We start from the raw sequence: 16,530 nt of genomic DNA, 5'->3' as shown, positions 1-16,530 counted from the left end.
CAGAATATATAATTAACTTCATATTTTAAAGCTGAATTGGCCACTGATCAAGCCTGGCCAATCCAATTCTTTTTTCATTTTTGTTAAGGCTTTACAGCACAAGTGCTGAAGATCTGTAGGACACAGCCTGATTAAAGATGTTATATAAAGTGTGTTTGAAAACATTGTAGAAAAGAAAAAAAAATCCATGACAGGACCAACCTCAATCCTGTGGCCAACCGATTTACGCTTGAACGCTTGAACGCTTACAAGAGTATGCCAGGTGGTCAGGATGTTTTCTCCTTGTTAATTCATGCTTTTGTACATGTATCCATAGGAATCCTAGAGAGTGCATGATGTTCTGCTGACTGTACAGTATCTCTTCTTCTCAATAACCTTGCATTTCAAGCCTTACACTTCAATATATTCCTAAAACACATGAATAGTGCCATTAATTATTTAGTCTATGATAAAGCATGCTATTTTGGTACACATGGTTACCAATATTAGCTATTTCTGTGATTCTTAGGTGGGAGTATGCCTACGTTACAACTGTACACTATAGCTGGTTTAATGTAAGTGATATATCAGCATCTCAGCTTCACCTTGGTTTCTGCTGCAGCAAAATTTTAACAATCATGAGCACATGAACAAACTGGTACGAATGGTATGAAATATGCAAGTATGGCTAGCTATATAGTGCATGTATCTTCTATCTCTCTCCCCAAGTCCCCATACTTTTGTATTTAGGCTGTATATGAACAAAAGTAATACATTTTCCCTATAATTCTCCAAGAATGCTTAATTGTGCTGCATTATGCACCAGATTTGCTCTTTAACAATTGTATTATGACTACTTTCTACACTTAATTTGACTGTGAATGTTGTATTAGGATATTATATTGTGGGTGCTCCTTCTATTAGATTGTCTTAAACTTCAAACTTGATAATTTTACTCTGGGCATGTGCTTGTGTTATGAGAGTATCCTAATCTGAAAAACATGCAGAGTCACAACTCTTCCATTCTACTACTGGTATGTTAAATTTATAATACTAAAAGGCTGAATTTGGTATGTTTAGGCTGGACTTTTACCACTAAAATTTTGGACTTTTTATACTGAAATTGTGGACCTCTTTACTGACTTTTTTACTACTGAGATAGTGGATGCTTTACTGAATTGGTGGACATTTTATTCAAGAGGACGTTCTTCAAATTCCCTCAAACACCTTCTGCCTATAGACAAGTTGCTTGCAATTGGTTAGTAAGGTTGCATTTTATGGACAACCATTGTAGGTTGATAATGTGACATTGTCATTTTATTTCATTGCATTATAGTTGATACAAACAATGCAGTGTCCACAGTACTGGTAGTCTAAATAACATTTGAAATTCATTTAGTTGTAATCATGTTTGAGCATTCTATTACAGGACTGACTCCAGTGACATCGATATCATGGTTAGAAATTAATACTAATTATATCTGTGTCATCTCTTCAGCAAATACCTAAACAAATAATCCAGTAATGCAGGTAGCCATGTATACCCTCATGCTGCTGTGAAATTATTAAGTCATGTACGTATGTACTGCATCTCAGTAAATAACAGATCCATCTGTCTCAGTGATTGCTCTATTGGAGTAGTTTACTATTTTATAAATGCAGTTTAGCCTTTATGCATAGTTATAAATGAGTCAGGGAGCCACAGGGCCATGGCCTCCCAATTTTATGTGTCCTAATAGAGCAGTCAATCACTCTAATAGAACAATCACATTTGTATCACTCAATAACCATATAATAGCTGCTTAATTTTTAACAGTGAAAATGGCTGCCTAAAGTATTGTTACAGAGATTGGAAAAGTCCTGGGGCATGCCCTCAGATGACATCTGTATCTGTATGGGCTATTTGCTTCAAACCTCATCTTAAAACTTTCATTGTCAAAGTTATCCACTACACTCTTTAGCGTGTCCCACTTAGTCCATTAGTTTTGTATTTCTGCACTTCATTGTTTTCCTTACCATATCAATGATTGTTCCATTGGTGTTTGACTGCAGCTGTAAAAAACTGTCATCAAATAATAAATAACTAGAGCAGGCTAAAAAGTTGCATTCCAAATCATTTGAGGTATCAATTCAGCTATCTAAACTTGCCTGCCTGCATTGGTATTGTGCTGAGTATTGGCGGATGAGAAACTAATGATTTAATATGGTCACATTGTAATGATTTATTTATTGTCTGCCGTGGTAACTGTACTGTACATTAACTTACTAAACATTGAATACCTTTATGCTTGATCACTTTGGAAACAATTATCTAGACTATGTATACACAAGTATAGTTTACAGTCCATGTACACTCCACTAGCTTAATAGAATGTGGGGAATAGCTACAGGAACTAGAATGGGAAACTGCAGTGCATGAAAGAGTCCTAAAAGGCCCAGCAGTTTGCCTACTTCTTGAGCACAACACAACTACTAAATACACTAGCTATAGAGTTACTATATATACAATAATTATGAGAGTCTTTGTTACTCATATTATATACATGCATGCGTTTATATACAAACTTTTAACACACATTTGTGACTGGGCCTGTGAAAATAGGGCATGTGGACACAAACTACACCCTGTCACATATCATGTCATATCTCAGTACTGGAATAGAATATTTTTATTCTGTAACTTATATTCTAAAGCCAACTATAAGTGCTAAAAATTTCATGGCCAAGCAATAATGGTTATGACCATCAAAGTTTGAAAAAGTAGGCAATTTTCTATGTGCCCACATGCCCTGTTTTCACAGGCCTGGTCACATTTATGGCAATACTATGATTCCAGCATCTAAATCATAACTGCCAAGTGTTCCGTGCACTAGCTACTATAACTCTCACGTAGAGATTGACAGTTATTATGGGCGACTCTTGTTATTTTGGTGGCTGGTTTCTGAAACACATGCACAATGTGAGAGATGATATTAGTGTACAACATGCTATACAGGGAAAGTGCAACACCTATAGTGTGCTGGTTCTAATATGGGATCAATATGGCAGGGGGCCTGGGATTCTACCCTTCTCATTTATCAATTAAAGTTGGAAAGTGTAACAGCAGCAATGCTGTTACAGTTACTTTTCCAAAGTACCACATTGTTTCAAATGCGAATGCACTCCTATCACTAAGACTGTTTGTATGAAAATGTAACTATACACGTTAACAATTAGTGAAAACTGGCAGCGATTTTATTTTCATAATATATTGCGGGGTCATGGATTTGACTACTGTACTTGTACAACAAACATGTAACCTCATTGTATGAGGAAGTCATATGTATACAATATGCTTTTTGAACATTACAAATTATACATAGCTGTGCTTTTCACTGTGATTTATTTGTGACCGGATTTGACAAAACCAGGCTACTACACACATCCAAATTTGTGACTTTAAAGGACCATAACTCAATGTAGAAGTATGCTATCACTTTCAAATTTTGATCTATTATTGCATAATGCAATGAGAGAAATGTGTGAAACGTTTAGGTCAATAGTATCAAGATTTCATAATATTAGTGCAGAGTAATATTATGAATTCTTGATAGCATACTGACTGGTCAAGTTACAAGCGGTTAAAGTCAAAGAATTGGATGTGTGTGTGGAAGCCTGGTTTTGTCAAATCCAGTCACATTTAAGGTATAACCTTTGCTTTAATGTTAAAGAAGTTGCTGGCTTATGCAGAATTATAGATTTGATTACATACATACATACATACTTGATCTGTAGATTTACTTTTATGCCATGATGACTGTGCAACTTTACTAACCAAGCAACTCAACAATCACAATAGTAGTCGGTGAATGTAGTGACTACATGGCTGTTCTAATAGAGTACTGACTGTTCTATTAAAGTATTAGCTTGCTATGGTCTTTAAATTAAGGATTTAACCACTTTCTGGAAACCTCAGATATTTTCTCCTTGGTCTTCTCTTGATTTAAAGTTCCTAAGAAGACAGTTTGTAACAGTAAGAAGAAACCAATATTATCGAAGATCTTGGCACAGGAAATTCCACCTCTGCTAGTTAGCTCTTTCAAACTTGGTGTGGAATACTTGCATGTCCAACTAAATCGCTATCTTATTTGATAGGATTGGCTTCTCTTTTCTTGGCTGGTAGAGTGCCTTGACTGAAAATTTTGCTTGACCCATCTGCAGAAAACCAGCCTTCATGGAAAACACAGGCAAATTTTTACTCAGTTCCACGCATGGTTTGGTAGGCCAACAACACTTGAAATCACACTTAGTAACATGATAACAAGAAGTAGTAGTGCTTGATATTATTACACGGTACTAAACATGTATATCAAGTAAGTCATCATGTACATTAGCTGTTAAGTATTCAGCTACTGTAATATTATCACACCAATGTATTGTTTCCTGAGTGTAGTTTGTACCTATATACAGCTTTGATATATATATACAACATTAGGCAATGTAGGAGCCTAGCTCAATACATTCTGTTCTACCTTTCATATCCTAAGAGCTACGTTAAGCAGTTATTTTTGATTATGTGCTCTCTTCACTACAGCATGCTAGTTCCTAATCTCACATCCTCCTGATTACTTAAACTGTGTGTTGGTTGAATCATAGGAATTTTGGTTTCACAAACCTTTCTGAGATCAAGAGTTTATAATAATAAATTAGCTCTTCCTGAGATGTATACAGTACAGGTGTTTGGTTCTTCAGAGTATCTCAACCTGCCCTGGTGTCAGCTTATCCATCAGGCGTAACCAAATACCTGTAGCAAGAATCAGCTTTCTTCACATCAGCTGTGTCATTACAGTGCTTTTGATTCCATCAGGATTAAGAAACTACTTTGCAAATTGCAGCACTTTCTTTAAAGGGTGCCTTCATTGTCATCTCTCACTGTTTGCTTCTTCAGAGGCTGATTTTAATCACAGGGCCCATGGTGCTATCTATTGGCATAAAATAATTATGATATCTAAGATGTACAGTCTCACCTACATACTCTGATCTGGAGAAGTATTACACCACTGCTCCGCAGTAAGTCTTTATTATTTGAAAGTGACAAAAAAGCATGGCCATTATCTTTTTGATCGCTGTGTAGGTGTTTATGGGCTCCTGTTCCTACATACCTAACTACATTTATTTTTATGAATGCATCTCACACAGGCTAAAGTTTAATACAATTCTCTTATTTTTAACAGGAAGTGAGTGAATGTCTGTATATTAATACACTTATCAATATTATTCCCCTCCTCTTTCCTCCCGGGATTAATAGAGGCTATAGCTAAGGCTTTTAAGCATATGAATTATGGTCATAGCGAGTGTATCATTATATCGTTGCTCTACTGTATTCAAACAATGTCTCTATGGTAGCCTGAGTACATAGGTGGGGATGTAATGACATATGATGCCATATGGGTAGTGGGAGGTGGGGATTAATATTAATTATTGATAGGTGTACATTAATACAAATATTAGTAAAAATGTATACGGTTTTTGATTTTTTTCCTGGGCTTGATGGACTGCCCTTGCCAACTACTCCCAGCACAAGATGGTATGTGCTGGATAACTGAACAAAGGATCATCAAAGAGACAACACCCAAACATTACTAAGACAAGTGGGACTCCACTCTCACTGAATCTATTTGTGGTAACACAGCATAATTCATACACAAATACTGACTGTATTTATTCTGTCTATGTTTTGGTGTTGGAACTAATAGTCCAAATATTCTACCTTGGCTCAAACAAAAACAGACCACAACCCCCAATAGTGAATAACATTAGAGTAATTTATAGATTTGAGGTTCGTTTTGTCTTGTTATAAGGAGTTTTTAAAAAATAGTTGTTCCAATACTGAATACAGATGGAGTTAGAATATGTAGTATTGGAACACTATTTTTGTTGTGTAAAGACCTAGTGTTTTATAATATTATATTATTTGCTTTACAGCATACAAGAAGCTGTAGTATGCTGAGGATCCACTGGCAGCCTGTGCCAGTGGCCTGAGTAAAGTAGTTAACTATAATTAGTTAAAGTAACTTCATTACAGAAATGACTATAAAAACAAGGTTACAATACTTCAAAATTTGGTGGCTTTGGGGACTTATATATTACAATTGATGGTAGGTAAACTGAGATCACAGTTGATGATGGACAACCCATTCCAAATCCATGGTATATTTGATTAATATAAAAGTGTAGACACCAATGGAAGAACATGCCCCACAAATAGCTGATCGAAGCAATATGAGAAGCCCAGACAACAATAAAGCCAACCTAAAACTACTGAATACTCATCCCCAAATTAGTAGACAAAAGGCTTACAAAAGAAAGTAGCTTCATCAACCTAAAAAATAGCCTGCTCAACCTCATGAATGTGCTGGCCATATGCATGACAATTGATATTGTCATGTTTCTTGAAGACAGAAGATAAGAGGTGGAGCTGTTGTAGGGAGCAAGGTGATTAAAATTTTACTGCCATTCCTTTTTAGAGTTAAAATTGTATTGGTAGAGATCCATAGGAACCTCAGAAACTGTCCTTAATAAGGAGGTTAAATGTAGATGTATACTCCATGTACATGTACACCAAACTTATTTTCACCAGCTATCACTTGCAATTGCCAGTTGCAAACACTAATGCAAAACCATAGTACTGTGCTTATGATACATTTATAAACTCAAAAAATAAGTTGCAGCTGGCGATTACTATTCTATTAGACACCAGCTGTCAACTGTTTGTTTATACAGAAATTACCGACATGCAAACATTTAAATAGTAAAAATTTTCACCAAAATGGGATTTTGGATATGTTGTCTCTATTAAATTTCACACAGAGTGATTCCAAAGCTGCTTTTATTCAATTCTTCTGTGTACATAGCCTTTTGGATTTGACTATCAAGCTAGTGTAAGATTACACTTCAAATCATGAGAATCACACCATAGGTGTGACAGTTGAGAGGTATGAAAAAATTTAGTCCAGCTGCAGTCCCAACTGTTTTCTATGCTTACTGTTACTGAGGATCTGTGTGGATGAGTTGACTGAGACCTAGGAGTAGAAAAAAACTTCCTTTCTCCTAAACCATAATCAGTATATCATTATGTTCACAATTGCTTGATTACAGTTATATAGCTAGCCAGCTAGTGTATACAAAATGTGCTACGTATAACAGTATGACTACAGCAGCATATATATTGTCTACTAACAGTAGCTTTCTATGTTCAAGTATGCTGACTGTATTCAGCGTATATAAAGTTCCATTAACTGTATAGTTGTATCTTCATTAGTTGCTTTTTGATTGTGGCAGCTATGTATTTCAATATAGTCACTAGTAGGATCAGCCAGTGTCTTACAAAACCATGGCAGGCTATCTGAGCGGCAACAGAAGTTAGGAGGTTTGCATCCTTGGCCTATCCACAGTGGGTCAGTGTAGAACTTGCCTGCTTCTGGCTCATCATCAACTCCACTATCACAGTAATAATCATTTCCAATAAATGACGGAACTACACCACTGTACTCGTGAGAAGCACATGGGCAGTAAAGGGTTGAAGGGCCACTTGGCATTCTTTGAAAACCAGCCGCATAGGCCCAAATGTGCTCTCTGTTCTCGCCATGGCTGATAAGTATTCCATCCATAATAGCAGGATTACCAATATTGGTATAGGGGCCAAATGCATTGGTACGTCCTACTTGATACCCTACTACTCTACCACACACTTGGCTATAAGTTATTCCATAGGTAGAAAACTGAGCAACAGCACATCCAGCATCTGGGGCTACACCACCACAAGAACGAATTGGAGTTTTATAAAGGTTTAAGTTTCCAGGACACGATGATGTCTCAGATGACATATTAACATAAGCCACTCTGGTCCATCCTTGGCTACCACAGCTCCATGTCACAGTAGACTTTCTCGAGAGAGTTTGCCAGCACATAATAGCCAGAAGGTGTGTCTGGGAACGTGGAGTAGATTTCTTCACATGAGGAGTACTTTAAATCATTGGTATAGAGGCATTGTTGTGATAAGCAGAGCAGAGCACTACCAAGCACGATCAGCAGTTGAAAGAAGAACATCAGTATGTCTTACATGCAGACTTCAGCACATGAACAGACTCTAACCATGCCTACTTTTATACATGCACAGTAGCAGCCATATGTGTATAGTGCACTGTGAATGCGTACAAACTTATGGTGTAGTTTCAATCAATATGGTAAGCACTGTAAATGATCACTACCTGAATTAGTTACATTATACTGTTAGCATTACAACTTCTAAGAACTCTGTTTGGCTTTTTGTGGAAACTCAAAAGAATAAGAAATATTCCTTTTTAGGACACAATACTTGTGTATACCACTTGTATATCAGACCTCTTAACTCTATGTAGCCATTGTTAAATTTGTGAGACCCATCTCAATGTGTCAGAGTAATGCAACAGTTACATCAAACTTTGAATTTTATATTATGATGAAAGTTTTCATATGCTTTTACCTTGGCTAAATAACTCTGTATTAGAGTATCTTTATCTCTAATGACAAATTCTGAAGAATGCATGTAATTATGCACATCTTGGCTCAATCATTATGCCATATCTACTTTTAAATTGCTCAAGTACAAGCACATTTCCCTCAAATTTGTCCTATTAGATTTTACTCCTTGCTTTTGTCTTTCGATTATTCCAAATAATCATGGTTTACAAAATTGACGCATACCTATACACTGTGGTAAACCTGGTTAACTTCACTACCACATGATTATCACATGGAATTACACAATTCACATGATTATCACAGTTGCCAATGGACTATAATTGGTAAACCAGAGGAGGTTGGTCACGTATCTTGTAAGGGCCCTGGGATGGATATACATACAATCTGTCCTCTAAAATATCAGGAGGTACCGATTTTAAATTAGTTCAACACAAGGCTCAACATTTCTTTGAGATCATGAGATGAATGATGACACATGATCTCTGATTGGTGAATACCAAACCTAACAAGAATTGGAGACTTTAAATGATTACTTCGCCTAGCTAACAATAAGGTAAAATAGAAAAGGGCCAAAGAAAGGAAAAAATCCTTCCTACCCCAGGATTCGAGCTGCAGGCCACCCAATGTCTAGTCGAGCTCCACATTCAGTCTCCTCCTCCAGGAGGGATGGATTTTTTTTCCTTAAACCAACAATGATAATATATTCAACAGACAAGCACAAGTGCTACCATTGGCTTCTCGATGGAGTGAATCTGAAAATGTACAGTTTAAAATACATAATGAAAAATTAGCATCATATGTGACTGGATCTGCAAAAAGGAGTCGTATAGCCTGTCTAAATTGCGAAGTTTGACTAATCATAACTTCTCATGTTTTTATACCTATCACCTTCATATTACACAAAGCAATAGTGGTTTGTGAGGGGTACAAAGTAACCAAATGTCAGGCTGGCTCTATATTCACAGCTCAAGTTATTGGTAACTAAATACATGCAATGTTTTGCAGATCTGGTCACATATTGTAGGTAGTTTGTACTCTCACGGGATAGCTTACAACAATTCACCTGTATGGATTTCCTTAACAGTATTTTGCTGTAGTACAATTAGAAACCAACAAACTAAGAACAATGGATTTTGTGTGTTGTTCAGGTAGTTACATTTTATAGCTTTACATTAATATTAATAAACATGGTTAGGACATATTATCCAAAGAGTTATTTGGTCAGCGTGAGATGTCTTAGCCTTCAAGATGTACAGAAAGTTAACTGACCTGTAACATATACATGTCAATGAGTACAGTAGTTACTATACCTCTTAATCCCATCAGCCAAACAATGCCTATATAGCTTTGAAAGGATGACCCTGAAGTGTTGCTCTACTCTGACCAACCTTGCTAAGCATTCACCGGGTTAACTTTCATCTCTTGCAAACTATAGGAGTTATATATAGTATTTGTTAGAACGGTTATTATACTACATTGCAGTATTGCAATTACAGAATTACTGTATGTCAAACATAATATGTAATACATCACAACTACTTCTGTACAGTCATTTAGACATTCACTTTAGATATTACCGTTATGGAACAGAAGTCATCTTTACAGAAATTTTTCATACTGTTGGTGTATTTTCTACGTTACAGGCTATTGCAATAGAGTCTATACAAATGAAGTTTCAGACACACTATCACAACATCCTGCCATATAGTACACAATCCATGAAGGAAAACATTTTCACATGCCTTATCTCAGGCAGGCAACTTTGTAGCATATCTTGCCAGATGGTGTATGTGCAAATAATAAACTGCCCAAAACCAAGTCAGATTGGCTACATCCTACACGTGCACAGTGTAACCAGAATGCTACATATGTCAGGCCACTAAATAGCACAGGATATATACAATAGGCAACTCACCAGGTTTTATTAAAATCGAGGCGCATGTCAAGGGGCATACGTGTCAAGGGGATTTCTGTTAAGGTACTAAGAAAACAAGTAGCCTATACAACAACAAAATTCTAATACTTAAAATCATTGATCTGTCAGTGAGTGTGGTTCCAAGTAAGCCTACAGAGAGTAAAACACATAAGTGGGAAATGGTATTAAATGTATTACATGCTTCAGCACAACTCACTGATAAATGGGTGTGGCTCAACCTATGTCTACAGACATTCCTGATAAGTGGGCATGGCTCACTAAAGAAAGTAAACTGCTGCAATGCTCCTATGACGTATACATACATACATACATACACTATTAACAACCAATCATGTACGGGCATGGCTTATGGACTCCAAACATACATTACTGATGAATACTCATGGATCTGCATATGCATACAGACAGTAATACACAACAGCAATAAGTGGATGTGGCTCAAAAGAGAAAGCTGGGTTGCTGCAGGACTGGGCTATGATGTATACATATTTTCCACATTGCTAAGCTACTTAATTTATTTCATAACCCAGGTCAGATATTCTGTAAAGTGGGTCAGACCTGACAAAATGTGATCTGGTTGATGAGCCAGCCACACATACAGCCTCATGGTAAGTTGTGGCTGAGTTATAGAAAATGGAGAACACTTGCAGACACCTAAACCATTAGCAGTTTATCACTAGGCTTGAGTCTATTATGCTCCAAAATTTACCTATTATGCTTTTTGGCATTTCCCCAATTATCTACCTATTATGTTTGTTTTTATGATTTTCAGAAATGCATTACGTTTTTATTTTGTATGATTTTTCTAAATAAGAGAAGTTCTTCATACGATAGAACATGAATGAAGTGTCAATTCAACTTCAACATACAAAAATTAGCAATAGCTTGAAATTGGAATGTGCTCCAGAGTTTGTAGGCATTTTAGAGCAAGGGATCTGGGGGAAAATGTATAGTCTCTTAGAAACTGTAGACATTTTATTGCCTAATATCTTTGCAGTTTTGTATGCAAATATTTATTGATAAAAATAATATTATGATAGATCTTCTGAGTTTTAGCAATTGGTATTCAAATTACAGCAACTGCTCAGTATGGTATTATGCAACTTGCATTTGCACCACTATGCCAAGAACATATTAGCCTCCTGGGGTAAACACTTAATGGTTCATGCGATGACTGTTCTATTAGAGTGTTTGACTGCTCTATTAGAGAATCTCGATCTTTTAAAAAAATATTTTCCTGGTTTGATATTAACCTCAGCCTCACTGCAGACCCGCAGACACTAACCTTATTATCATCAGAGCTTCTTGTAGCTATTGTCTTCCAATCGAGCTTTCGGTAATCATAATCATCATATCATATTTTGTTCAAAATCAGATGATGAGACATATTAGACAAGTACACGAAAAAATTTGGAATTCTCAACTAGAGTAGGGACGACAGTACATTGATAAAAAGTACTGAAACAAGTGCATAAGGGTAGTGAACAATACTAAAATACAGTTAAATAATAAGACGTGTTATATCCTTACTGTGCATTTCCATTATGGCATCTTAAGCACAGTAGGGATATAACACGTCTTATTATTTAACTCTATTTTAGTATTGTTCACTACCCTTATGCACTTGTTTCAGTACTTTTTATCAATGTACTGTCGTCCCTACTCTAGTTGAGAATTCCAAATTTTTTCGTGTACTTGTTTGTTTGCTTTTTATGGAACATGATTATAACTTAAGCCTAATGGTCATATAACGTTGTGTTTGTCCTGGTAATGTACATCATAGCTGCAATGTGTGAAAATGTATAGATAATATCAAGAGTACATAATAATAAAATATAAGAGAGAGTGTCCAACTCTCAATATAACCCTTAGAAAGGCACTGAGTCAAGTTGTCAGTAAACTTCAGGATATTCTTGCTTTATTTTAACACTCACAGTTAAGTGAAAGGCTTGTTGATAGGTGTCAATGGACTGCACATCAATGATTTCTGCTGAAATACACTTTGTCTCTTCAGTTGTGCCCTTTATGTTGGGAGTCTATTGCAGTAGGACACTCTCTATATTATGTACTCTTGATAATATGTATTGTTTCCCCACTTTCTCTTCTATAAGCCCTACTCTACCTTTTACACATTTGTTAGCTATAACATTGTTAACAATGATGTTACCAAATACGCTATGCTGTCTTTGTACCTGTCATAGGTTAGCTATACAGTACACATTGATCATTGTAGTGGGAATATGGCGGAACACAATAAGTAATTGCTGCACATAAGGACGATGCTGCTGGAGCGACTGACAACTGACAGGGAATTGTGAAAAAACATAATATGCAGGGTTTCTATGAGATTATGCATTTAATACATTATTATTCATGTATTTAATTAGAAGTTTTGTATCTGCATTCTTACACTTAATAGTGTTAACAGCTTTAGATAGTTATTTGACTATTCCAATCATGTATGCATATGGTTTTGCTGACTGTGTAGACAATAGTAAGCACATGCAAGGATACATAAAGAAGTGTTAAATAGGATATTGAGCAATCAGCATTGTCATGATGAATTTGAAACATAACATGCCTAATATATAGTTCTTTAGTAGCATGTTTTAGGGCGTTCAGCTGTATCTTTCCAGGATTTTTCCAAATCTTTATGGTAGCATGTTTTAGAGCGTTCAGCTGCCTCTTCCCGGGATTTCTCCAAATCTTTATAGTAGCACGCTTTAGAGCGTTCAGCTGTGTCTTCCCGAGATTTTTCCAAATCTTTATGATAGCATGTTTTAGAACGTTCTGCTGTGTCTTCCCGAGACTTTTCCAAATCTTTATGGTAGCACGCTTTAGAGCGTTCAGCTGTGCCTTCCAGAGATTTTTCCAAATCTTTATGATAGCACGCTTTAGAGCGTTCAGCTGTGCCTTCCCGAGATTTTTCCAAATCTTTATGGTAGCATGCTCTAGAATGGTCAGCTGTATTTTTACGAGATTTGTCCACATCTTTATCATAAGAAGCTTTGGTGCTTTCAGCGGATTTCATACATGAACCTGTCACATGTTTGTAATATTCATCAAGATGGCGCTGTGATCTGTCTTCACTGCTGTAGTTTTCCTTTTATTTAAGAGTATATCATCTTTGTGAGCTTCATAATAGGCATTATTTTTACTTTTCCTTCTGTTCCTCCGTGCCGCTTCCTTTGAAGGCATTATCACTTCAAATATTACCTCAGAAAAAACACACAAAGCAATAATGACAATAAAACTCTTCAATTGTTTTTTCTCACACACGATTATGTAACAACAGGGTTTAGCAAGATTAATACTTTAATAGCGAAGAATGTGTTCGTCGCAAAGAAATGTGTTTAAAAACGCAAGCAGTTAAACCTAGCCGATTAACTTTGCTAACAACAAACACACACTGATAAGATGTCTTACGCGTGTATTTTGTCGACGACGTACGATAGGTCCTGTACAAACGAGTGTACAAACCAAACGTCAAATCACAAACGTATTCTAAAAGTTTGGTGCGATAACACGTGTATTCACAATGGAAGCCCTACTGATGAGTACTGGCCACGATAAAGAAGGATCAAAGGAAAATCAGTAAGCAATAGCGCATACATTGTAGGATATTTAAAATACTAAAAGTTTCATCTCCATGAAATTCGAAGCATTTCTGCCAAAGAAGTAAGGCTGTAGCTGTAGCCAATTTTCCGCTACGCTTGACCATAGATAGGGTCCGCAATCCGAAAAATCAACTTCTACAAATCAATCCCCCTACCATTGTGGGATGTTCATTGTAGTATCCCATTGCTTGATCCACCATGAAACCGGAGGCACGATTGTTGTCTTCACAGAAATATTGTTTTCAGTATCGCGCAAGATGCAAAATTTATTTTTAAAATTTCGTGCTCCACACAAAGGACCGGATGAAACTTGCTACTTAGCCAAATCATATCCAGAGTTGTTGTAGTTGAAAAGTACGTACAGAAATAAGTAAATGATTTGCTGGGTGCCCGGCACAGGGTTGCTTTCTTTGAAAAAAGACATGAAAGAGACAAAGAGATACGAAGTTTCGATTCAAACTGCCCTACCACCCAGGGCAAGAGAAGCCAACTCTTCCTCATAGTGTTTCGATACGGTTGGGTGCATAGTCTGTCTATGCTGTTAGTTTGGAAAAGATCTGAGACTTCTCACCATCTGGGTGACGAGCGTCAAAATTTTCTGCAGCATCAAACAATTGTGTCACGCTTTCTAGTCATTTCCAGCACTTCTGCAGCCACAACAATCATCAATTATAAATATATATCAACTAAAACTATGGCAAAAGATGTCCCTGAACATTTGGTAACAGCGGTTGTCAATTATTATTTCATCCACGGCTTCCACGCCTCGCTCTAAGCTATGCATCAAGGGAGGCAGCAAAATCGTCCAAATTTGACTTCACCTCTCACGCTCCACAGCAGCTTCAAATCTTCACTAGATCACCCTACATCACCATTATGCTGCAAAACATCCAAAAACAAACCGAAAAAAGCACAAAATCTTTCATTTTTGATTCGAGCTGGGTGGAGCTCCTGGTGAGCTGCTGGTATACTGCATCATATGAAATCACAGAAACACCAACTACTACTACTACCAAACGTTTTGATCCATCATTTATCATCATTCTAAACAAAATTAAGTGACCATTGTGGCATCAGAAGTACTGGAAAGCACTTTGGTACCATAGAGAGAATCCCTGGAAATGACGCACGAAAATTTTGACGTTCTTCACCCAGATGGTGAGAAGTCTCAGATCCTTTCCAGACTAACAGCATAGACAGACTATGCATCCAACTTTATCACATCACTATGAGGAAGAGTTGGCTTTTCTTGTCTTGGCTGGTAGGGCAGTTTGAATTCGAAAATTCGTGTTTCGTTTTCTGCTTTTTGAGAGAAAGCAACCCTGTGCTGGGAACCCAGTGAATCATTTGCTTATTACTGTGCGTAATTTTTAACTACATTAACTCTAGATAATATCTAGCTAAGCAGTAAGTTCTATCCTGTTCTTTATGAGGAGCACGAAATTTAAAAAATAATTTTTGCGTCTCATGAAATACGAAAATCGATATTTCTGTGAAGACGACAATCGTGCCTCCGGTTTCATGGTGGATCTAGTAATGGGATACCACAATGAACATCCCACAATGATAGGTGGTTCGATTTGTAAAAGTTGATTTTTCGGATTGCGGACCCTACCATAGATAATCAACCTATTCTCGTACTTATTTTGACCATATAGTTCAATAGTGCACAAGGCCTTATTTTGAACTATATGGTCGAAGTGTCTGGTGGAGGATATACGGATACTATCTGGGCGCTTGTACTGTTGTAGATCAGGATTCTCTAGCGGATACTGATCAGTTCAAATGTTTTCGTGATGACCGGGTGAACAGTACGTGGTAGTGATTGTGGAGAAGTGAGTCAGGGTGACCATGACAGTGATTGTTCAGTTGCTGAACCAGACCAGAAGCTGAGTGAAGGTGAATTCTCACCATAAAGGGAATGAAGGGTACGTACCTTGGTACGTACGGTCCAGCTTTCATGGGTATAGCTCCTAGCCTCCATCCTACCCATGCAAGTTTATGCTTTTCAGTGAGCTGGTCTATGGTGACTAGATCATTTACTAGACTGATGAAAATTAAGAAGCACTCCCATTTCCCCACTTGTGTTGTGTTGGAACATGAATCTATGGTTGTAACTTCTGAACTTTGGGTACAGACAATTAAGAGTTGCTTCATCAGTCTGCAGCTAGTAGTGGCACAGGTATATCTGCTACCACTGAGGTTGGCTTCCACATTAGCAGATAAATAGGGTATGGCTTATAGCTAGTTGATACTTGAAGTGTAGGCTTTCTTTTTTCATTGTTGAGAGCAATGTACCTGTCACGTGTTATGCACCTATCAGTGTCCACCTCCCCACCTTGGAGTAGGGTGGGGCAGGGGATTTAACAAACTCTAGTGTCAAATTTCCTAGTGATGTGCCAATAAGAGATTTATCCCATTAGCCGATATTGAAATCAATGGCCGATACCGATCCGATGTTTGCCAAAATTTCATACATTTTTGTTATTTTATTTT

The 16,530-nt window shown here is 37.0% G+C and overlaps 2 long non-coding RNA genes across 2 annotated transcripts; both read right to left on the bottom strand.

Moving 5' to 3' along the window:
• Positions 1-9,525: 9,525 nt before the first annotated feature.
• LOC136256197 (uncharacterized) lies at positions 9,526-11,693 on the bottom strand. The gene is made up of 3 exons (XR_010701366.1): positions 10,614-11,693; positions 10,397-10,546; positions 9,526-9,910 (listed from the first exon to the last, which is right to left on the bottom strand). It is a non-coding gene; the product is annotated as an uncharacterized lncRNA (long non-coding RNA).
• Positions 11,694-12,937: 1,244 nt separating this feature from the next.
• LOC136256196 (uncharacterized) lies at positions 12,938-15,230 on the bottom strand. Its single transcript, XR_010701365.1, has 2 exons — positions 13,576-15,230; positions 12,938-13,520 (listed from the first exon to the last, which is right to left on the bottom strand). It is a non-coding gene; the product is annotated as an uncharacterized lncRNA (long non-coding RNA).
• Between the last annotated feature and the right edge of the window lie 1,300 nt (positions 15,231-16,530).

This window comes from Dysidea avara, chromosome 5 (genome assembly GCF_963678975.1).
Source record: "Dysidea avara chromosome 5, odDysAvar1.4, whole genome shotgun sequence".
NCBI classification, from domain to species: Eukaryota; Metazoa; Porifera; class Demospongiae; order Dictyoceratida; family Dysideidae; genus Dysidea; species Dysidea avara.
The sequence above is the reverse complement of the archived record's forward strand: the minus strand, read 5'-3'. Positions and strand labels throughout refer to the sequence as shown.